We start from the raw sequence: 22804 nt of genomic DNA, 5'->3' as shown, positions 1-22804 counted from the left end.
ACAGGCCACCGTCCATTCGCTCCGCAAGTATCGATCAAGAGCCTCTGGTGTACGAGCAGAAACCCCTGCCGTCATCAGCATACCTTTCCATAAATCACACACCCTGTGAGCAAATGGTGATGCTGCTGCGGGAAAATACGGAGCAGGGGGTAAAGGAGGCGGTGGGTGGAGTTAAGTCACAAATTTAGATAGAGCGAAAATCGCCAGCGTTTTTTACATCCCTACGGGACTTTAGATTCTCTATGCTTCAAGTTTCAAAAGCTTTTAAAACATATCGCCGTAAGGAATTTATTCAAAGCACCTACGACAGGAAAATCATGTCATTCACTCCAGTCCTTTGGGCTGTGTATCCCAGCCCTCCACTCCTTGGCTGTGTGTTGAGGAGGAAGTGGAGAGATCTACTGAATCCAGAGGAAAGCATGGACATGCCAAACGGGGCTGCTGGCGGCCAGTGGCATGGGCCTGGACCCTGCCCGTCTAAGACTAGAAGCAAACAGGGTCTAAGGCTAGAAGCAAACAAACAGCGTGCGCCTCTAACTGGGGTGGGAGTTATGGTGCTGCTAGAGACCACGCCCCCATCCTTGGCCTCTGTCTTCTCAACTTCCTACCCAACCTCCTGTCCTTTGGACATCCTCCATAACCTCTATCCAGTGTCCAGACTCTTGGCTGCGTACGCTGATCTCCTGGGGGTTCTGCGATCCTGCTCCTCCATGGATGGACCTGAGGGCTGCTCTCACCTTGGCTGCTGTGAGCATGGCTGGACAAACACCAGTCCAGTCCCCGCTTCTGTTCTCAGAAGCGGAACTGCTGGCTTGCATGGCACCACACACTCTGTGAGGCCCACGGGTACCCATCCTGGGCAGAGTGGCTCAGGAGCCTGGTGAGACTTTTGAGGGGTGGAGGGGAAGTCGAGGTGGCCGAGTACCCGGACCTAGTGATGGTGGCAGCACGCCCCGTCCTCAAGGATGTGGTCTCCTTGCTAGAATAAGTCCATGACAGTGTTTGCAGCCCCTTGTCCCAGGTCCAGGGATGCCAACCGCTCCCCCTCCCCACTCTGAATCTGCCCCCCACTTCCCTGCTCCTTCTGCTCTTTCCAGGAGTCTTTTCCCTGAGTATCCTGTAAATAGACACTCACCTGTTCTCTCTCGGTGATGAGAGCCGCCACAGAGCAAGGGACAGTGACCCCAGCACTGCCTTGGGGGGGCCGCCTGGCTGTGGAGGCCACAGAGCGGAGCACCATCCCCTCCGACCACACCTGATGACAGAACTGGTCCTCGGGGATGGGAGACCGGGCATCAGGAGAAACTCGGAGCCTCCCTCCCGGCCATGGCCCCCGCCTTCCACAGCAGGTCAGGGACCGTTTTTGCAGGAAGGAGGCCCGTCCTCGGAGGAGCTCCCTGCCCCCCAAAACCCTCCGCGAAGCTGAACCGAAGAACTCAGGTTGACTCACTCGCAACTGTTGAATGAGACACACCCTTCTGCTCAGCGCAGCTGGTCGACGGCATCCGCACCCACACGCCGCAGCCTGGAAATCAAGCCCATTCTTCAGGAGCCTCCCCCACCCACGTCCCCGGCTTTCATTTCTGCTTACCCGGGAAGCAGCGAGCGGGACACGCTCATCGGCGGTCTGTGAAAACAAAGTCCCCGGGATCTATGATTACGGATAGACTGTTCCCAGGAAGAGGAGGCTCCTTCCTGCTATTCCAAAGTAGCAGGAGCTGAGAGAGGGGTGGCTGGCCCGGTCTGGACCGCCAGCCAGCCAGCTACCCACCCACCCCGTGAGCCTGGTTCCATCCGGTGAGCCTGGCTCCATGGCAGGAGTCAGGACAGGGGGTGGGAGGGGGATTCTCAAGGGCGGCCAAGAAGCCCTTATCTCGCTCCACGCCATCTGCCCACGAAGGTGACATCGGAGGGGGAATGGCAATGAGGCCGCGGGTCCCCAGACAGCCGAAGATGCGGCTCTTTATTACGGAGTCTAAGTGACTGCAAACGGGCCATTATCAAATCTCCTCGGTGACAGAGCGCCGTGTTGAAAGGAACAAATAAAAATAAGTACATTAAGCGCAATAAATCACAGGGCCCTGTCTTGGAGACCCATTATCCCCGGGGGATTACGGGACTGCCCGCCTCCCTGCCTTTCAGCAGACAGGAGCCTGGTCTCCCCACCATTGTCTTAATATTGCAGCCATTACTCTCGGCGCCTCCAAGAGCCTGCTGTTTCTCTGTAGTTCTGGGCGGCGAGGGCGTAATTTGTTTTATGATTTGCTTGGGAGGGTAGCTGTTTTAGATTCATCTTTAAGAGATACACATTCAGTAATCGCAGCCAAGAGGCCCTGCTTCAAAACAGGCCCCGGCCCTGTCATTGCTGGCAGCATCCATGTGGCCACGGCCGTAGCAACCAAGAGGGTACCCACCCATTTACCAGGAAGGCCAGACTGCTTCTTGTGGAGGGTTTGGGGGGACCCAGATACCCAGTGACAGAGTTAGTCCTGATTAAAGAGCCACTGAATCACGCGGAAGGAAGATTGGGCTGGAGAGAGACAGCAAGAAGCAGGAAGGCAGGGGCCTGGGTTTCGCCATGACGTTGCTATGACCTTGGTCAGGTCCTCTGACCTCCAGGGCGGAAGTATCTCCTCCACCTGCCTCTTTGGAGGCCTCACGATTGTGCACTTCCATGAGCAGCAGAGGGACCGAGAAGAACCTTACGCCAGATGATCCTTCTATTTCCTCCTCTTCCTCGACAAGATCCTCATAAAACGCATCTTAAGGCAACAACAACCCACAAGGCAACGGTCCAAGACATCTCCCACCAGGGGGCGCCTTCTCCTGTCCGTGTGGAAACCTTCCCTCCCGCCCCTCATTCCCTGAGAGGCTGTTCTCCAGGGCAGCTCATCGCAAATACTGTGAACAAGTCCGCTCCCGATTTCATCCTCCTCCAGCAAGTGGAGGAAAGGACAAAAGGTGCCACACCGCCACAGCATCCCCATTGGAAGCGAAGGAGCCGAGAATCCCCTTAGCTGGGCTGCACATCTCAGAGGCAGACCCCTGCCCACAGCGCGGGGACACCCGCCTCCCTTCCCGCAGCCAATTACCAGGTCTGATGCAACGCTTCCAGCGCGGCACTGCGTGAGGCAGCCACACAGCAAAACTGGTCCCAGAACTTCATCACCCGCCCGAGAGGCACCGACATAAAACCGCCCAGAGCCGCCCAACTCTCCAAATACTCTATTAAAGGACTCGGATTCCAAAAAGGAAAAAAAGAAAAAAAAAAAGTGGCAATATCTCCGCGTTAAAAATGAAGCTGGGTTTTATAGATCATCAAAGCCCGCGCGTGGCCCAGCCCCTGGGAGCGGCGTAAAGCGGATTCCTTCCCACCACACGGTTCTGCCGGCTGTGCAAAACCTGGTGCAACAACCCAATAAATACCCAGCGCGGTTAGAGCAGGGCTGCTTTCAGGAGACAGCAAGAGGCGAGACGTCAGGGAGACAGCCGGGGTTTGACCACCGTTTCTTGCTACTTGCATGTTTCTGCCAGCACACCTTGGGGTGAGAGGCTTACCTTCTCTGATGAGTTTCCTGTAGCTGCTGTAACCCAGCACCACAAAGCTGGGGGCCGAAACAATTATTGCAATAATAATGTTGTTGTTGTTGCAATAATAACAGTATCATTGCTGTTGTTGCAGGAGGTAGTTGCAAAGAAGGTAGCTTTGCCTGCAAACAGAATAGAGAGCGAGCTGGGAGACAACCCAACTAGGTTGCAATCAGCTAGGCCATCCCGCTGGGAGGTCCAGTGCCCAGCTCGGTACCAGACAAGCAACAGCTGGGTGGCGGTTAAACAGGTAAAAGAAGGAATGACACAGAGTAGTGACATGGAAGGCATACAGCCCAGGAAATGGATCCAGCTGATGGGGATAAGATCTATGTAACAGCCGAAACCAGTGTGGCTCAGTGGATGGAGTGTAGGCCTGCGGACTGAAAAGCCCCGGGTTCGATTCCAGTCAAGGGCATCTCCCTTGGTTGCAGGCACATCCCCAGTAGGAGGTGTGCAGGAGGCAGCTGATTGATGTCCCTCATCGATGTTTCTAGCTCTCTATCCTTCTCCCTTCCTCTCTATAAAAAATCAATAAAATATTTTTTTTAAAAAGATCTACATAACTGAGTGAGACTTCTGCAGAGCTTGGAGCATCTCAAGGAAAACACACAGCTATGCACACATTCTGACAGCGACTGTGCAAAAGGAAGCCGGAGACCCCACATCCTTTAAACCAGGGTTGATTCCATTTGTTTTGTAGCTTCCTTTCCACTCACGTAGTTGGGAGAAGGCATTCTGAAAACATCCTTAACCTCTGCCCCAGGAAATCTCTTTTGAATATCAAAATGCAACTCAAAAAGACAAACCAATAAAACGACCACACAGTCCCACGCTCTCCATGAAGGATTCAAGAGCTGGGAACAGTATCTCAGGATTTGCATCCACGCGGTGCTCACTGGGCAGAGTGAATGGCCAGCAAGTCAGGACGGGGCAGGCGACCGGCCCGGTCAGACAGCCTAGGGGTGGCGCTCCCCGCGCACGTCCGCGGTCAACTTGCTCCTTGTTTCCAGTGAACCCGGAGCTCGGGTCAAACGCTCACATTCCCCAAAGGGCTCCTAATTGAAAAATCATACAGGGCAGGTCATGTGTCAGGTCCGCATGCTCATTCCAAACCACATACTGGGAATCAGAGACACCTGTCACCCCGGGGCATCTGACATCACCCGGGAGGATGTCGCTCAAGTGCTTTCTCGGTGTGAGTGGCTTTGACCCGCAGGTTGAGGGTGGGAACAGGTGATGGACCTTGGAGGTGGAAAAGTACAGCTCAGGGAGTGAGTGATGGGTTGAATGGTGCCCCCCAAGAAAGATATGTAGGAGTCCTATCCCCTCTTCCTTCCCCACACCCACCCCCAGGACCTCAGAGAATGACCAGCTATGGAAATAGGGTATTTTCAGAGGATTCGAGGTAAAGTGAGGTCAGTCAGCTGGGCCCTAATCCAGTATGATGGTACACTTATAAAAAGGGGAAATTTGGGCATGGAGACAGGGGATACCATGGGAGGGTACACAGTGGGAAGGTGGTATGTGGCGGGAGGGAGCCCCCTCTAAACCAAAGGGGGCCAAGGACTGCCGGCCAACATCAGAGGCTAGAAGGATGCTCCCCAAGCACCATCAGGGCGCACGATCATGCTGACACCTCCAGGAGCCTGAAGAGGATATTTGCCTCAGAACCGGGAAACCGTACACTTGTTTAAGCCATCGGCTCTGTGATGTTTGGTTACAGCGGCCAGAGGAAAGGAATAAGAGAAGGTAAGCGTCTTAACGCAAGGTGGGCTGGCAGAAACATGCAAATAGCAATTAACCGTGCTCCATCCAAACTGCTCCCTCCCTCGCCTTAGCTGGTTTGGCTCAGTGGCTAAAGCCTGTGGACTGAAGGGTCCCAGGTTGGATTCTGGTCAAGGGCATGTACCTTGGTTGTGGGCACATCCCCAGAAGGGGGTGTGCAGGAGGCAGCTGATCGATGTTTCTAACTCTCTATCCCTCTCCCTTCCTCTCTGTAAAAAAAAAAATCAATAAAATATATTTAAAAAACAAACAAAAAACAAAACAAAACAAAACAAAAAAACCCTGCTACCTCCTGGGCCCTGTTCGCTCAGACACTGTGGCCTGATTTCAGCAGGACAAGCTCTTAGTCCCATCCACCATCCACACTGGCATATGAAGAGGGTGTGGATGGATTTTTAAAACTTCATTCTCATCCCAGGTAACATGTGTGTAGGCACAGGTCCTGCAGCAAGAAACTCTCCAAAACATTAGAAACTTAACATTTCTGAATTCAGGTAAGCACAATTTGGAGGTGGGGAGGGGCTCATTTTTGACATGTAAAGACTACAATTTGACCAACCCCTCCCCAACTCCTTCCAGCTGTGATGTGACTCCATTACAAGCATGGGCAGGCCTGACAAGGAGCACACAGCCAGATTAAAACAATGACAAGCCAGGAGAACAATGCCAACCGCTTAGCAGGGCAGGATGACGGGCAGGCTTGTCATCTGCTTAAAGGAGAGGGTTGGTGTGAAGGGAGAGGGACTTCTGACATCACAGCGGCCTTTTGAGGGACTTGGGTCAAACTGACTCACAAAACCAAACACTTGCAAACCTGGTCCCCAAGACACAAAACACAGAATGGCAAGCCCTGGGACGAGGAGAGAGCCCTGATCTCTAAGACAAGCTGCTGGTCTGACCAACAGCCCCCCACCTCAGCCCCAGAAAGTCCTAACACCCATTTCACAACCTAAGTCAGGGTATTTCAAGGAAGTTGTTACTGCCACCATGGGGGCAGCACTGAGCTTAGGGAGGCAAAAGGCCCCGATTTCCACTATTAATTACCAAGCATTTTTGGTAAAGTCACAACCTGTTTGTATCTCTACACTCTGTCTCCACATTGCTCCTATTGAAGGGAAAAGAGTACCCACACAGCAAACTTCCCATCCCAGAAATGGTCAGAGGTGAATGAATCCATTTGTAATTTGTATTGCAAATGAGGTCGGTATATTAGTATCACTTTTCAAACTATAACCCATTCACAGCATTAAAGCAACATAGGGTTGCTATGGGCTGTGTTGTGTCTCCCCCAAATTCAGAGGTTGAAGCCATAATGCCCAGTACCCCAAAGTGTGACTGTATTTGAAGATGGTGTTTATAAAGAGGTGATCAAGGTAAAATGAGGTTATTATGGTACACTCCAATTCAATCTGGCCTTGTCCTTATAAGAAGAGTGCTTAATAAAGTATAATGAAGGAACTTTAGGAGACACTGATGCCCCTGAATTCTATGGGGAAAAAATAAATACATATATATATTATATATATATATATATATATATATATATATATATATATATATGTGTGTGTGTGTGTGTATGTGTGCGCGCGCGCGCGCGCGCGCACAAGGTCTGTGCAGAAAACCACTTAGGAATTACTCACTCCAAATTTCAGGATCTCAGGGGAAGTACAATACCATGATCCTCAAACTTTCTTTGAATTCTGAAATTTGAAGAACTTGTACAATTGTGTGTTTTTTACCTTGCCTATTTTTAGGCTGACATCTAACGTTTTCATCATAAACTAAATCATTTCTACAGACGTAATGTTCAGCATATCATAAACATTTACCTTTTAAAATAAAATTTCACATCACATTTTTAAATGGGATCTAGCAATCTGATACCCATCATTAATTTTTAAAACTCAAGAGCAAATTTTTTGTGTCTTTTTGTTTTGTTTTGTTTGTTTGTTTGTTTTAACTCTGGAAATGTTAGATTGTTCCTTACCAGGAGAAAGGGGCCCGAATGCCCAGATTCTAGCACCAAGTTTAACCAGGGAAAAGTGAGTGTGGACAGGGCAGCCTGGGGTGCGCCCTTCAGAAGGTTCCCACACACCAATTTCAAACAGTTCCTTTTGACTGGCGTTCCTTAAGGTTTTTATACCCAGAGCAATGTACCAGGGAGTAAGATCAGTGTCAGGGAAGACATGTGACTTTATAAGATGGGGAAGAGGTGACCATGAAAAGGGAGGTGGGAGGAGGACTGTGGACCTGGTAGGGTTGGTCCCAGGCCCATCGATTTCAGGGACAGGTCCCTCTGTGGGGCTGGAAAGCTGAAAACCGATTCCCTTAAAACTTTCTGTACCAGCACACTCCGTGGAAAGTCTTCATACCTCCCCAGGGGTTTGCAATTCCAGGGTCAAGCGACCTGGGACAGAGTAGACTACGGGACAGAGATTAAAAGAAAACTGTCTGGACACAGAACTGGCTTCGATTCTCTGGCTTTATCCCTTGGGCAAATATCCATGTCTCTGAACTGGTTTCCTCACCTATAAAATGAAACTGCTGCCGAAACCGGTTTGGCTCAGTGGATAGAGCATCGGCCTGTGGACTGAAGGGTCCTGGGTTCGATTCCGGTCAAGGGCATGTACCTTGGTTGCGGGCACATCCCCAGTAGGGTGTGTGCAAGAGGCAGCTGGAGGATGATTGTCTCTCACTGATGTTTATAACTCTCTATCTCTTCCTCTCTGTAAAAAATCAATAAAATAAATAAAAATTAAAAAAAGAAAAGAAAAGAAAAAAAACTGCTCCACTCAGAAAGCATCGTTCATGTAGAGCATGTCCCAGAATCCCTCAGAGACATCCAGGCCAGGGGAGCCATCACTGTTGCCACCATTACTACTGTGACCTGTTATTTGAAATACTGTTAACCACAACTTGCTAAGAAAGAGTCTTTTCCTATGTCATTCACTGGCTCGCATCTCCCTTACCTATCAGAGCCCCAATTTCCAATGAGAAAAAGGAGCAAAGGAGACAGAAAGCTCATGGGAAATGGCCTCAGGGGATGAGTGAGCAAGCATCTGCCTTTGCTTCAGAGCGTCTGCAAACTTTCCGGGATCTCTAGACAGTGCTGGAAAGTGAGAGACGGTGGCCCCCTCTCCGTGGTATTACTTTAGCAAGCACCACTACCATCCTCAGGGGTGAGGAGGCAGTTCGTGGGGGAGAGGGGAGGAAAAAAATGGAGAAACTCTAAATAACAACAACAATTACAATAGCTAACATATTTGAGTGTTTTCCGAGTGCCAGCACTGTTCTAAGCACTTACACACACATTAGCAGATTTAATGAGCTCAAAAATGCTGTTTCAACAGGAGTTATGGACAAACCTAAGCAGAAGAAAAAGGAAAACGTCAAAAACGAAGACCCAGAGAGTGTATCCCTCCGTGGGCATGAAGTGGGACCATCGCTGGAAAAGCAGCAGGGCTTCTTGAACCATGTGACCCATGCCCATGCCAAGTGCAAGTTCATAAAGCTTTGCCAGCGCCTGAATCACACAAACTCTGCCCAGGGTTCATCTGCCACTCCTCCGTGATTCATTAAGCAAACCTAGTCATGCAGCATCAACGCCTGGTGTGCAAGGGCAGTGTAATAAAAACCCAAATGGACCTCACAAACAGTAGAGACAGGACAAAATATTCCAACATAAACACATGGCTATCCAGAGTCGAGTCTCTGGGCACTGCTGCTGAGCTTCTGCACATTTATCCAGTTCTCCTTAGCCGCTCCTCATCCTGTCTGATAATTTCTCAATCAATTAGAACTGCCATTCTACACAGGATCCCTAAAGAATGGAGAATGGCATAAACCTAGTGAAAAGAAACCATGGCCAGCGTTGCCATCAGCATCTAGGGATCCGCAGTGTAGCCAAGTGAATCAAACACTTGAAGATAAGACCTGAAAGAGAGATATGCTTTGGATTATCTGATGATGACTGCCAAGGACTGATTTTCTTAAAAGTCTAAGAAGAGAATTAAGAAGAGGCCGAAGATCTGAGAAAATGAGAAGAGCAGAGGGAAGAGGGTGAAGACTACAAAACAGAAGAGAGGGGGATGTGAGGATGGTGGCAACAGAGTAGCTGAGATTGCACAGACCAAGAGAAGGGGTCGTGACAGGGTACAAAGGGTCCCCAAGTTCCTCCTCCCCCTTCAATATTCAGTCTTAAGGATTTGCATAAAGATAGATTTCTTGGTCTGGAAAGAAGGCGAGAGCTCCTCCTCCTCCTCTATCCCCACCACCTCCATCTCCAGGTCACCTCCCTCTCCACCACTACCTCCACTTCCAGGTCACCTCCATCTCCACCATCACCTCCACCTCCAGGTCACTTCCCACTCTACCACCACTTCCACTTCCAGGTCACCTCCCTCTCCACCACCACTTCCATCTCCAGGTCACCTCCCTCTCCACCACTACTTCCACTTCCAGGTCACCTCCCTCTCCACCACCACCTCCACCTCCAGGTCACCTCCATCTCCACCTCCACCTCCTCTTCCAGGTCACCTCCATCTCCACCTCCACCTCCATCCCCACCACCACTCCATCTCCAGACCATCCCCATCTCCACCATCATCACCACCTCCACCACATTCCTTGAAGACATCACTGTGCCCCAGGGAAGGCTCACCACCATTCTGGTCACTGGCAAAGGAGCATACATTCTTTAGGTTCCGGAATACCTTCAGAAGCTTATTCACATCCCACCATGTACCCCTGAAGCATAGTGTAGTATTTAAGTTCAGCAGGAAAGGGTTTTAATATGCCTGGAAAACAAATTCAATGAAATCTAAAATCGCCTCCACCACCACCACCACCATCTCCATCCCCGTTGCCATCTCCACCTTCATTTCCACCTCCCTTACCACCACCACCACCACCACCACCACCACCTCCACCACCACCATCCCCATCGCCATCACCACCTCCATTTCCACCTCCCTCACCACCATCACTATGCGCTGGGAAGACAGCATGTTCCAAGCACACGGTGAAACCCTGAAGGTTCCTCAGAGACACCAGATGCGGTCTCCACTGAGAGGCTCCCACACTCTGGCAAGACAGCCGCCGGGGAGAACCGGGCATCCGGTGCAGAGCGGGCAGCAATAGAGCCAGGACGAGGTCCCAGTGCGATCCGGCACCAGCATCAGGAAAAGCTCAGAGGAAGGGCCACCTGAGCTAGGCTTTGAAGGAAAAAACAGACGTGTCCCCGGCAGTGAAAGAGGAAAAGAGCTTATCAGGCAGGAGAGACCAGGTGCACAGCTTGGCAGGCTTGGGGGGAAATAACCAGGAAGGAAGGAAAATAATGAGTTAGCGATTGGTGACGCAGGGAAGGGGGGCAGGCAGAGGCAGGGCCCAGCTCATCACACGCTTCGAGTGCCCTGATAAGAAGGCTGGATGTTTTCCAGTGGCCGATCGTGAGCCGGTGAGGATCCACACACAGAACGTTCTAGAAAAGCCCTCGTTCTTTAAAGATTAAAAAAACATAGAGACTAGCTGTGAGGGATTGGGCCATCCAATTTTTAAAATTCTGTTATCCAGAATGGCTTACTCTCTGATTCTCGATAAAGTGTGTTCTATAATCTCTCGGCAAGACCGTCCAAGGGCAGAGAAACGCCCGCCATGGATGCCCGCACAGGCTGCGCGTGTAAGGTGACTTGGAGCCCAGGTGCCGGAGCCCCAGCCGCTTTGCTCTGAGCACCCCCACAGCTGCTTCTGGAACCACTCAGGAAGAAAACAAAAGAATGTTCTCTATTCCGTCCCCTCATTGGGTGCCATCCAAGGCTAGGCAAACAGTTGTTCTCTAACCCTGGGTGCCTGTGAATGAACTCCCAAGGAGAGAGGCTCCAGGGAGTCTATCTCCACCCAAGCACCATCCCGGGGCCTGCCAAGCCAAGGGCGAGAGGGCTATTTTCAGACTGGCTGCTAGTTAGACTTTATTCTAAGGAGGTCCATTTTCAGTGGGCCTTCCATACCGGTGACTGATGGGAGGAAAATTCGGGAGCCCCCCTCAGCTTGCACCCCGCTAGACAGCTCTAGCCCAGGGGCTTTCAAAATGTCACGTATGGACTCACACAAAAGCCTGTTCAGTGACCTCCCAGCTTCCAGCTCTCCTCCCTCCAATGTGCCCCCGATAGCATTACGAGGTCATCTTCCTAAAACAGAGCTTTCTGTAGCTAATACACCATCCTCTATATATATATATATATATATATATATATATATATATATATATATATATACACTATTGATTTTTTACAGAGAGTAAGGGAGAGAGATATAGAGTTAGAAACATCTATGAGAGAGAAGATCAGCTGCCTCCTGCACACCCTCAACTGGGGATGTGCCCGCAACTGAGGTACATGCCCTTGATCGGAGTTGAACCCGGGACCTTTCAGTCCCCAGGCTGACGCTCTATCCACTCAGCCAAACTGGTTTCGGCAATACACCATCCTCCTGCCTTCAAAGCCCACAGCCCCAACCTAGTGAGTCAACTGCATTGCCAATTCCTCGCTAGCACAAACCCAAGCCGGCTGATTCTACAACCCAAAATACACACCCGTGCGCTGTCGATCAAACCTGGCCACGCTACCTCTCTGTGATTCTCCCATTCAAATTTTAATTATCCCGTGTCCAACGCCTCAGTGCAAAGCCTCCCTCCCCTGAGTTTAAACAGCTAAAATAAGCTCCCACCCCTGATTCCCCATCAAATCTCGGCTCCGACAGTCCACAACCATTAATTGAACTGCCTCATCGTCTCTATTGTTGCTCTGAGCTGTTCATTTGAGTCTTCTATTGTTGCTTAACTTATCACACAATTTTCTACCATCTCTGCAACTATGTGGGCAAGAACGGGAGGCTTTCGATGCAATTTAATAAATGTTTATTAAAGGATTCCTCCGTGTTAGAAGGGAGCGTGGCGGGATGCTCCCATAGATACGAGGATGGGCGTCACCCCAGCCACGGTTCTTAAGGAGCCGACACGTGAGTGAGGGAGTAAGGATGCAGATACTGGCAATGCCATGCACACGGGGGCAGGCACAGCCCTTGGGGTAATCTCTCCTCTCACCCTGTTCTTCCAGCACCCAGTCACCAAGGCGCAGGTCTCCGCTCTCCTCTGACCCCTTCAAACGTGATGCTACCCGCCATCCGGTGCCCACCGCTCTCGGTTAGCATTTCATTCGCCCGCCCAGCCAGGGCTGCCAGATGGGTGGCAGGTGCTCTCGTCACCTGTGTGCTCCTGATGTCAAGCAGGGACCTGCACAGAGCGGTTAGGTGAGCAGTGGCTCCATCAAAGAGACAGAGTGTACAGAGCCCGTGGTGGGAGGGACAGGTTCTGACCTGGCAGGACAGGTGAGAGGATGGGGAATCCGCTCCAGCAGAGGGATAGCAGTAACAAGCCAATAGGCTAGAGCACATGTGTCAAACACAAGGCCCGAGGGCCAAATCCGTCCCGCCAGGCCTTGCAATGTGGCCCGCACCGCGCTGTCATCACTGCACTCGGCTGCGTTTCCATCACAATGACAGTTTATGACTGTTCAGTAAACCATTTGGCCCGCGATTTAGGCTGGATTTTAGATTTTGGCCCCTTCTCTGATTGAGTTCGACACCCCTAGGCTAGAGGCAGAGAAGACCTTCCAAGGGGGTCCCAGGACATACACACAGTGAAGCAGAGCCATGAGGGAGCGGGGGCGAGGTCAGCACCCAGTCAGCAGGCTACATGGCGAGTCCCGGCACCATGCTTCGCGGCTGGGTGACCTGGGCAAGCCTCGGCTGCCACCTCTGCAGAGCGGGCGTGGGAGACCAGCTGCCTGCAGGGGCTGCTGTGAAGATGAAATGCACAATACGCTCAGATGGAAGAGCGCCTGGCACCAAGGATGCAGTTGAGAACTGTGCCTCTGGGGTGGAACAGACGGAAGGAGGGGGTGTGGAAGGCAAGGGAAGGGGACAGAGGATGGACCCCTGACAGTGATGGGGTGGGAGAAGGCACAGCCAGGCTGCCCACAGTGCACAGGAAGCCTGAGTTCTGGCCCTCCTCCCAGCGGGGTCATTCTCTTGACCTCCCGGCCTTAGTCTCCACAGCTGTGAAGCTATTGGTCTTGTGGGGCTCCATGTTCCCCACCCCCCAACCCCCAGCCCTGGTGGTGTCTCAGCTTTGCGTTACCCAGAGAAGGCCTCAGGGAGCATTTACAAATCCTGAAAAGCCCAGATGGGGAGGATTCACACCAACAGCGGAAGGGGTCAGAGTACCCACGTCCTTCCCTCCCCTGGACTCCAGTGCCCTTCATCCTCCTGACACGCGAGCCCCGCCTCTCGCCTACATCTGCAGCCACATCGTCTCATGTAACTGTCACCACCAGCTCTGAAATACTATCATTAGCCATCCATCCTAAGCTTTGCTGCATTTCAAATGCTTTTCAAGTCACTTCTTTTTTTAAAAAAAATATTTCTTTTTTACTGCATTTGAGAGAGAAGAGAGGGATAGAGAGATAGAAACATCTATAGGTAAGAGAGAATCATCGATTGGCTGCCTCCTGCACGGCCTCTTCTGGGGATCAAGCCCACAACCCGGCAATGTGCCCTGACCTGATATGGAACCAAGAGATCTTGGTTCCTGGGTCGACATTCAGCCACGGAGCCACACAGGCCGGGCTCAAGTCACTTTCAAAACAACCTGGCACATGCATTTGAACATGGTTTAGATCACGACTTCTCCTCTCAAGCCAGAGAGGTCCAAATCCCTACAGATGCGGAGGGAAGAAGCACTCTGGTAGTGTGCTTCCCTCGCCTTTTTTACAAAGCCTTCCGTGTCTGAAACACAACAATGGTCCCTAAGAGAACCCGCTTGCGGATCTGAAATGTCCTTCACATTTTTAAAATGACAGCTTCCTGCACAGGCCTCAAGACATCCAAGTCTGTACACCCGCAGGAATTCCCTCACCTCTCCCTCCCCCATCACCCTGAAAACACGGCCACTCCGCCTTCATTCATGAAACGAGTCATCCTGCCTGGACACAAGTGCTTAGGAAGAGTGGACCCACTGAGCACAGGCACCCAGCCTAGAGGCAGGACGAGGGCCACCTGCTTCTCCCTCTGCCTGGGCCTCCTCAGCTGGCTTTGGGAGCGACCACGAGATGCCATTCCCAGGTGAGAGCTGACGTCAGTCAAGGAGGCTGGTCCACAAACAGTGTTGGCTTAAGGATCTACGGGATGGGGAGGGATGGTTCCCGGTTAGCCACAGAGAGAGGAACCGTCCTCAGTCGTTAACAAACGTGTTCGATGCAGCCAAGGCAATCCCAACCACAGAATGACTCCGAAGAGCCCAGGATTCCCTGCTGAATTTAAATTAAAATTTAAAAAAAAGGATGAAATCCCCAGATGCCCATGTTCTGAGGTAAGTCCTCCTAAATCTGAACGCTACCATGGAGAGCTAGAAAGATCAGCACGCTCTTTCTTCCCAATTGGCCTCGGTCCTTCAGGGAGAAAAAGCTATGCTGAGAGCAAAACCTTCCCCGGCAGGCAGGGCTCCATCTCCATCTGCCGGTCCAAATCACAGCCCCTTAATGTGACGAGAGAGGCTAAAATTATGGGTGAGACTGCACTTTCCATCCTGGCCGAGGCCTGTGATTATCTACAACTCCAGGTTGCCCAAAATTACCTCTGCAGCCTTAAATGCCTCACATTTTTATTTCATTCCTAGAACAAATCCTTTTTTGGAAACTTTCCTAAGAGATAAAGGAACAAAACAGCAAAAAGCCCTAGATATTTCAGCTGCGGGGAAGAGCCAGGAGGCAAGCATGATGTTGAGGGTTTTTTGTGTGTCTGTTTTTTTTTTGTTTTTTTTTAATGTCTCATGCATATCACCTCTAATATAACTTTAGGAAGAGCAAAATTAACCTCATGTCTCTGCAATGATAAAGTCTCGGAATCCTGGGAATGTACCTGATTTCACTGTATGAACCACCCTTGGCCTTGATATATTCTTAGAAGAATGTGAGGGCGGTTAGGGAACTCGCACAGGAGGGTGGTTATGAGCGCTGTCTCTGGGAACAGCAGTAAAGTGAGCAATCTGACCCAAGTACGTAAGAGACATGATGTGGTGGGTCAGCGGTCACGGATGGTCTGTAACTCCTGCACTTGTTTCTGTGTTTCAGACAGCAGGCTCCTTGGCACGTGGACCTAGGGAATTGTTTGCTAAAACACTTGAAAAAGTTTCTCCTTGGTTTGAATGTAATCAGCGAGGCTCCCACGAGCATCCATCACGATTATGTTCATCGAATAACTTCAAATGCAACTAGCCCTTCCGAAAAGGCAGGCTCTAAATCCCTTTTGTTAAATAAAAATCTCATGTACCCCAAACAATTATTTACTTTAAATGATTTGCTTTGCTGTTAAGATCGGATTTTATATGCCAAGCTCTCCTAAAATAGGGCTTTCTTATACTTAGTTTCAATCGTGAAATAATAATGTAACAAACCTTAAATTTACATTGTACTTAACTTGGAATTGCCTCTTTCCGGGAGGCCCATGCCAGAGTGGTGAGTAGCCTTCTCTTAAGCAACTTTGGTGTATTGGGAGGCATGGAATTATGTCCGTTTGCATTCCTCCTGCCTTGTGCGTCCACAGGATTGCTTTTCTGCATCTATGCTTCTTCCAAACATCCTTCCCTGCACCCTCGCCCAAGAGCCCCTCTCCCCTCCTAAGCTAAGCTCCCAGGACAAATGAAAGAGTCCCCCCTTCCCATGGTAGAGTCCGAGCTTTGCAAAATAGCAAAAGGTCAAATCAGCTTTTATCAACTTAATTGGGTTGGGGGGTGGGGGAGGATTACAATGGTTAGCATGCTTTTTATCACAAAGCATTTAACTCTCAAGTGGTTCTCCGGGAACAATGTAACATTCCAGAACCAACAGGTTTGCACAATACACGAAGTCTGGCTGCTTTTAGATGTGAATGACCTTATACATCAGAGAGGCTCCGACACTGTCGGCATTATACAGACTCTTCCCCCCAGCCTTGGAGATTTCTTTTCTTCAGCACGGCATCCTTACAATGTTTTATGTCTCAAGGTACACAACGCCTTTCAACTGGCCAGATGGCTTCCCGCTGCACAGCCAGAAAGCTAGGAATAGTCCAAGCTTTGCCCCTCAATAGCTTAAGCAAGAACTTTCCTTCTCTGGGCCTCTAAATTCCTAGTTACCAGACCAAAATGATATTATTATTATTATTATTATTATTATTATTATTATTTAATGTAGACAGACAGGCTTAAGCACAGAAAGGCCAAGAAGTATTCTAAGGCCACACAATATGTTAGCAAAGACTGACACTTGCCTCCCACTCAACACAAGGAAGGATGGTAAAGACCACACACACACAGAGACACACACACACACACACACAGGCTTCTTTCACCCTCAGTCCTGGCTCCCGTTTCTGAAAACCTAAATATACTCGGCCCTGGAGACTGCCGCTGCCACGGTGATTTTCCATTCTCTCTAATACCCTCTGGCGGTTACGCTGTTGATTTTCTTCCTCGCCACACAGTTTCCTCATTCCACAAGACACAAGCACACACATACCCATCCTGGAAGTGATAAACCTCCTTTTTCAAAGGCAAAAAAAGAAAGAGAAAGAAAGGAAAGAAAGGAAAGAAAGGAAAGAAAGGGAAGAAAGGGAAGAAAGGGAAGGAAGGAAGGAAGGAAGGAAGGAAGGAAGGAAGGAAGGAAGGAAGGAAGGAAGAAAGAAAGAAAGAAAGAAGTTGAGGCCAGAACTGAAGTGATTCAAACACAGGAACCTTGTCTGAGTGTTAAATATGACCATAACTCTACCCAGAAGCACATCTGACAAGACGGAGTTTGTTCTCACGGAGGATTCTTCCCCAACGATATATCATTTGCCGGTAACATTGTCATTTCTCCCGCTGCTGCATCATCACATATTGAAAGCCCCGGATGGAACCCACGTACACGAGAGGGCAGACGGAGGGTGCTCAAGGGAGCTTTTCTTTATCGGCATGGCTAACCGTTTGTTCAAGAACGGGCAACACGTTACGTGTAGATGAATAAAGGACAAAAAAAAAAAAGTTTTCTTTTTCTGTTTCTCATAACAATGTGGGATGGGGAGTACTCCTAGATCTTATCCATCCACTGTTCTCGCCACCATTTGAATACCCAGAGCATGCCGCTAAGGTACAGCGCTCGGCATGGAATCCTTTTACTAAATGATTTCCCTCTGACATCAAGCTCGCTTCCCTTCCAAACATCCCGTCTTGCGGCCACACTAACTACTCCTGGCCTCCATTCACACGACACGCCTGAAGGTCTCCGTGCGGTTCCTCCTGCCTTTTCCTCTCTACCGACCCGGCGATATCAAACCCACCCTTTGAACAAACCTGTACAATAGCACGCAGCTCGTAGTAACGGTTCAAATGCCTGCCTCCCTGAAAGGTTGGAAACTAAACGTGGAACCTCCGGAGCCTCCACACAGAACGTAGGATCGTGATTATTTGTTGAGTTAAAAGAAAAAGAAAAAAAAAGTCCTCTACAATACATTTCAGCGCGCCTTAACTTGACTGACTGCCGCCTGCGGCCCTCCAAATATCAGAATGGTCAGAGGGGAACAGAGGCCTCTCAGGGTCCAATGCTCCCGGGCGGAGCAGCAAGCCTGGTCAACACTGGTGGGTCCTGGGTGGTGGTGGTAATGCAGAGGTGTGTCCTCAAGGCCAGCCTCCTCCCTCAAGGTCTCCCTCTACCCCTGCCATCTGGCTTCCCTGAAATTCACCAGACTTCATCCTGCCTCAGGACCACGGTATATCTCCTCTCCACGACCAGTTTTCACTGGTCGATGCTCAATGGCAAATGTAATAGTGTTTTCCCGTTCCAATCTCTTACCCCTCGGCTAGACTGCACCTGTGAGAATCCATCTATAAAGCCTTAATAGCAGAAATAAAGCTTTATGCTGACCATTTTCCCTAGACCACAACAATCGCTCCCCACAAACCGCCTAACTATGCACTAAACACCGGGGTAAATGACCAAAACCACCATAGGGCCACCCCAGAGTTCAGGGAGACAGAATAACTCAGGCAAGTCCACAGGTTCCAAACGCCGAGTCTAATACCACGTGTCCACGAGCTGGGTTGGGTCTTCCAACTCCACGAAGACCTAAATCTTGGCAGCCTCTGCCCTTTTTCGTGCCAGTGTTCTAAACGGGGGTCGTCTCTTCTTGGACTCTACCTCTTACCTGGCCTGGCCACCCACCTCTGGCGTCAGCTCTGAGGAGCCCTGCCCACTGTGGATAAGGTGAGCCTAGGCAATGGGGCTTTGGTTCTTCAGCAAAATAGGATTATCTTCCAATTCTGCAGGAGGAACGCTAGGCATTAATGACATCATACGGCTGACCATGCAGACCTGGACATTAACTATTCCATACTGTTAGCAGGGTAACTGTGTTATCAAATGTCATAGTACATCTGTAGACAGCTAACACTTGTTACCCACACCGGGTTTAGCGAAACCCACTCACGCACAGTGGAAAATCAGCGCGTCACTTCTGACGTGACAGTGGGCGGTTCGCATCCGCAGATCCAACCAATGGCAGGCGGAAAACCGTTATTTTTGATCTGCCATTGGGGGAATCTGTGGTTGGGAATGTGAAGATACTGCTTTCCATCAGGGTTTGATGAATCCCCAGAAGTCATCAGTATAGGAAATGCCAACTGCATTTGCTGAAAACAAATGAGCACACAGGGGCACCCACACAGTCCAAACTGCGTTGTTCAAGGGTTAGCTGTAAACATAAGGAAAGTACTTCTAAGAGGATGCGAGGGAGAAATTTCATGTTCAGTGGGATCGAATCTGGACGCCATCTAGAACGGAGGAAACCTGTCTCTATGAAACCTACTGAGATGTGCGGTCCAAAAATCCAAAACGGGGACTTTTGATGACCAACTCGTAGGGAACTTCAAGCTAGCATTGTCTCATGTCCGAAGAACAGAGTTTGCAGGAGGGTCTGTCTCCCAGAAATGTAGAGTGCTCACTGCCTGGCCAGTGTGGCTCAGTGGTAGAGTATCAACTTATGAACCAGGAGATGATGCTCTGATTCCCAGATTACAAGCTCCATCCCCAGTAGGGGGTGGGCAGGAGGCAGCCAATCAATGATTCTCTCTCATCACCGATGTTCCCATCTCTCCTTCTTCTTTCCACTTCCTCTCTGAAATCAATAAAAAAATATATATTTTTTTCATTGTACACTTACAGATGATAACTAAGCTTTCCAATCTCACACAGCACAATAACACTTGGCAGTTCCCCTGTTCTGAGTTGCCCAAAGGACACTTTTGATGCGAGCAAGCCCAAGACCAAGCACTGGGAACCCACTCATTGATGCAAGCATGCCCTGGGTACCAAAACTCTGCTGCACACACCCTACAGGTAGAGCACAGCTCTTTGCAACGAGGGCCCTTCTGGGGTTTCCATCACTGGTGGCGGAAGAGAAAACGGGTCCCCCTAGTGTCCTGCCACTGGAGGTGGCTTCCGACGGGAGACACCCCTCGCAGCTGCATCGGGTTTACAACACAAGCTGAGGAACCCAGAACCAAACCTCCACCTCCATCCCCAGGACCTAGGGTGAGACGAAAACCTTGTATTTCCCTGCGGAGACCCTTCTGGTTATGGCTGAAAAGGCAAAGGAATCTGCATCCTCTCACGCCGAAAAGTTAACCCACAACCCGGCCTACTTCACTAAGTGAAGGCTGCCCGCACCTGTTAGCGATGACTTCCGCCTGCTGGAGAGGGATGGACCTTTGAAAACCTCTCTGTCCTACTTGGGGGGACCAGGGATGGTGGTTTTCCTTTCCCCGCCACTCTTGAAAACCCACGAAGGTCATAAGATCTCAATCCTGGCAGCTCTTTGGCTCACTAACCCAGTTAGCTTTCTTCCCGGCTTGGCATTTGAGAGGGCCAGGCTGCTAAGAAAGGTGTGTTCTCCTCAAAGCCATTTTCACCGGCGTGAAGTGCTCTCGAAGCACAAAGGTGCACGGTGAGACCTTCCAGCCGGGTGCAGGGCTCCGCAGGCCGCTGAGTAATTCATTCATGTCACCCACCTGTGCGAGGCGAGACGCGAACACCACCCCGTGTCCCTTTCCTAATTTAGAGCCTGCCCTTACCTTAAGCGTGTGAAAGCTGATTCCTGAGGTGGGAAGACAGGAGAGCTGAGGAAAGTTAACCAGAGGTGGCAGCCTCTAGAAGTGAATAAGTAACGGTTCCCACCTGTGTCAGAGCAGGCATCAGCGCTAGGTGAGGTGGAAGCCCCATCTGCCATCCCAGTCCCCCTCCCCCCAATCACGCTTCCTCCCCCTCCCCCCCAGTCCCCATAAAGGAAGCCAGAGCCTGTGCTCTCTCTTGGGGCACTTACATAAGCCCCTGTAAAACTTCCTGTGTCATTCATAGAAAATGTAAGTGGCTATTTTTGCCCTCCCCCCCGCCCCGCCCCCTCCTAGATCATTTTAATGGACCGAGTGACGAAAACCACGGATTCGGAATTCACCAGACCACTGAGGTACATCATCAGCACAGAGACAGGAAAAAAAAAATCTACCCCTTTAAACAGGGTCACTGGGGGGGAGGGGAGGGGGGCGTGAAGGATAGACTCAATGTCAGAGAGACAATCTGTTCCTCCGAGGTGACCCATTTAAAATCAGACTGTTCCAGGGGGGAGCTCACAGGTTTAACAAATTTCCAACAGGCAAGACAGGCTCTGCAGAACGGAGGCTCCTTCAACAGCGCATGGAAAGGAGGTAAGAAGCCAGGGAAGAAAATAACTTCAGGATGCGAACTTTGGGGCCAGTCAGCCACCCTTCAGAGCAGTGACAGCCTACACACACACACACACACACACACACACACACACACACATGCACAGGCACACGCACACGCACAGGCACACATGCACACACACCGCCCGGATCGCCACAGACTGATCACTCGTCACAAGCTGCCTTGTCTGGTAGGAGTGCCACTCCGGTTGGGCTTCCTCTCTAGACATCGCTGCCACCCAACCCCTCTGTCCCATGGAGGGACTCGCTCGCTGTGGCTGCTCACCCCAAATCCGCCTCCGCTCTCTGCAACAAGGAGCAAGGAGAAAAGTTCTTCCCAGCCTCAGGACGAGGCTGGTGGGGATCGTCCAGGAGGGATCGCTCCAAACACAGAAGGTCCCCGCTCCGCCCCAAAGCACAGGTGCTGGGGGTGAGGAGTGCGGGGTGCAGACACGACCCCTCCTGTTGCTACCGGGAATTTCCTTGCAGGCTCCCTGTTAACAGACCGTGTGCCTAGAAGACAGGCAGGCCCTGGGATAGGTCCTGGGGACAAGAGTCCGGGACTTCCACTTGCAACCGCCGCAGGGCTCTGGGCCCAGGCGGCAGCGGAGGGTGAGCACACGCCCTCTCTCTGCGCCAGTCCAGGGGGTGCCAGCTACAGGTTCGGAGAACTTGTCCAGCGCTGCTCACCGGGCGCCCCGTGGCGGCTCTCGGGCACCCCGGGCACTTACCTTGGCCGTGCCCGCTGCCAGGCGGAGAGAGACCGCGGAGGAGCTGCGTGGCGCGGCGGTGGCACCGCCTAGGAGGCGACGGGGGTCCGGATCGGGGTTCCCGCAGGCGCTGCCCTGGTCCGATCGGTGGTGCCGAGCGCACCCTTCCTCGGGGCGGTCCCGAGCTCTGAACGCTGCGGGGAGGATCCGGGCCGCCCAAGCCGAGCTCTCTCCGGTCTTCTGCTGCCTCCGGGGCCGCTGTCTGGAGTTGCTCCCAGCCGCGGGGACTCTTCCGAGCGGGGGGCGGGCGCCCCGCACGGGTGGAGGCCTCGGTGCGCCTCGGGCTGGGTCCGGGGAGGGGGCGCGGGGTTGAGACGCCGGGTGGCTCCACCTCCCTTCGCTCCCGGCCGCTTCGCCCCTTCAGGGCAAGGCCTGTTCGCTCCCGGCCGGGAGGGGCGAGGGCAGCCGCGCCCCCAGCTTCGGGCGCCCGGGGTCCCGCGCTGCGGCGGCGGCGGGGCAGCGACAGTCCAGGCGGCCGGGCGCGGCGGCGAGTGGTGGGGAGGAGGCAGCAGGCGGCCGCGGCGCCCCCTCCCCCCGGGCCTGCACCGCCCGCCCGCCCGCGGCTCCGCGGGAAGGAGGCGCTGGAGAGGGCCTCGCCCTGGCCTGGGGCGCGGGGCTGGGGGCGCGGGGCCGGGGGAGGCGCCCCGGGAAGGTCACCGGAGCGGAGGCGGAGCGGAGCGCAGCGCGGTGGGTGCAGGGAACCGGAGGAGGTGGCCCCGCGCTGCTGCCGCCGGGAGCGCTCGCCGGCCTCGGCCGCCGCCGCCGCCTCCGAGACGCGCCTGCTTCGGCGAGCGCCCGGCGCTCGGAGCTGGGC

General features: G+C 51.9%; 1 protein-coding gene across 1 annotated transcript in view; it reads right to left on the bottom strand.

Moving 5' to 3' along the window:
- LARGE1 (LARGE xylosyl- and glucuronyltransferase 1) overlaps positions 1–22486 on the bottom strand; it is a 382199-nt gene extending 359713 nt beyond the window's left edge. The window contains exon 1 of the mRNA XM_036455498.2: positions 21952–22486. The gene's annotated coding sequence lies outside the window, so the exon portion shown is untranslated. The remainder of the gene's footprint in view (positions 1–21951) is intronic.
- Between the last annotated feature and the right edge of the window lie 318 nt (positions 22487–22804).

Source organism: Pipistrellus kuhlii, unplaced genomic scaffold (assembly GCF_014108245.1).
Source record: "Pipistrellus kuhlii isolate mPipKuh1 unplaced genomic scaffold, mPipKuh1.p scaffold_m20_p_3, whole genome shotgun sequence".
Lineage (NCBI taxonomy): Eukaryota > Metazoa > Chordata > Mammalia > Chiroptera > Vespertilionidae > Pipistrellus > Pipistrellus kuhlii.
Note: the sequence above shows the minus strand (reverse complement) of the source record. Positions and strands in the feature narration are given on the sequence as shown.